Here is a 1,530-nt window from a genome sequence, read left to right as displayed (position 1 = left end):
TGTCGCTGGTGGGTAGAGTTAACATACATATACTTGAAACAGCTAAACTGCTGGTTTTAGAGACTATGGCATGATCTATAATTCCAGGGGCATTTAGAAAGGAAAACAAGCAAAATGCCCAATTAGGAAAGATTAATCTGGGCTTGGTGACTGGGGTAGTATTTCTAGGAGGAGTACACAAAGACTAATTTACTCACATTTTCATTTGAGCCTCATAACCTTTAAACAAAAACCCATCTTATTATATTTTGGTATACTTTTTGAAGTCATGTAAGCAAACACAAGTTTGTGTTTAGTTTTACTTATGAATCTGTTCGATCTGGTTTTTATACCTAAAGTAGATTTAGAAGTTTAAAACCAATTCTGCTTGCATGAGTAAGGGGAAAGTAGTTTGGAATGTTTTAAAAATACATATGATCACATTCTCAAAACACATTTCCCCCAAACACAGTTGAAATCCTAAATCTTAAGTAGAGTTGCATCAAACCTTTAGAGGTTGTTCACATGAAAAATCTGCCATTGCAACATGAAGGTCAGGCAAACACTTGGACAAGGAAGTGCCTGCTTCACCTCCAAATACAAATGTCACTTCAGCAAAGAAAAGGGAGGGGAGAGATGTGCAGACTTGGGGCTACCAGTTCCCACTAAAGCACTATGAATGCAATGATTGCCCGTAATATCTTAGGTCTTCTAGCAATAAGGAATACAAGCACGGGTAAGGGATGGAGTGGGAAAATGAAGGTAGCTGAAAAGCTTGGGGGGCAGGGCGGAGAATGTGGGCGACTATTGCCATTTTTTATGAAAGAAAAAACTGAAATATATAATTTAAGATAATAAGTGGTTAAATGCAAGTAAACTCCTAGCAAATTACAGTCCAAGTGAATAGGGCTTATCCTTAACTTAAATAATGTTTATAAAGCAGTAACAATTCAAATAAAGGCAAGTGAACTAAGTATTCTGGAATTAAAATAAAATCTAATCTGCTAACACACAATCACCTTCCCCAAATTCTACTCAGGCAGAAATTCGGTATTTACTTAGACAGCTGGTACACATGTAGGTAGGGGCACTGTGGACACTGTGGATACCATCTCAAAAAGGCCACTGGTGATACATGTGCAAGCCTTATTCCTCTCCTCTGTCTTTTCATAACCGGCATTTAAATTTTTTAATTTTTTATTATTGTGCTCAGATGTAGCTAATATATTAGTAGCTACATTATGAACCAAGACCAGTATTGAAATTAATAGCTTTTCTTGGGGAAAAAAGCATGATGATATGCTTTTACAGTTAAGAATTCAGTTTTAAAACCCAGGGATAAGGGAACAACAAGTGATCCAAAATCAGTGGCAAGGAGGGTGTAGAAGGTCTGGTAGGGTAGGGCTGGATCAAGGACAATGTAACCGAAAGGAAATCCTGAAACCCAAATGAAGGCTGAACATGATAGTGGGACAAGAGTAAGGTAAAAAGAAATAGAGTAAAGAACTAGGAGGCAAAGGGCATTTATAGAGATCTAAATACAGGCATATA

This window comes from Echinops telfairi, unplaced genomic scaffold (genome assembly GCF_000313985.2).
Source record: "Echinops telfairi isolate 266 unplaced genomic scaffold, ASM31398v2 ScPeMD7_21;HRSCAF=78, whole genome shotgun sequence".
Lineage (NCBI taxonomy): Eukaryota > Metazoa > Chordata > Mammalia > Afrosoricida > Tenrecidae > Echinops > Echinops telfairi.
Note: the sequence above shows the minus strand (reverse complement) of the source record.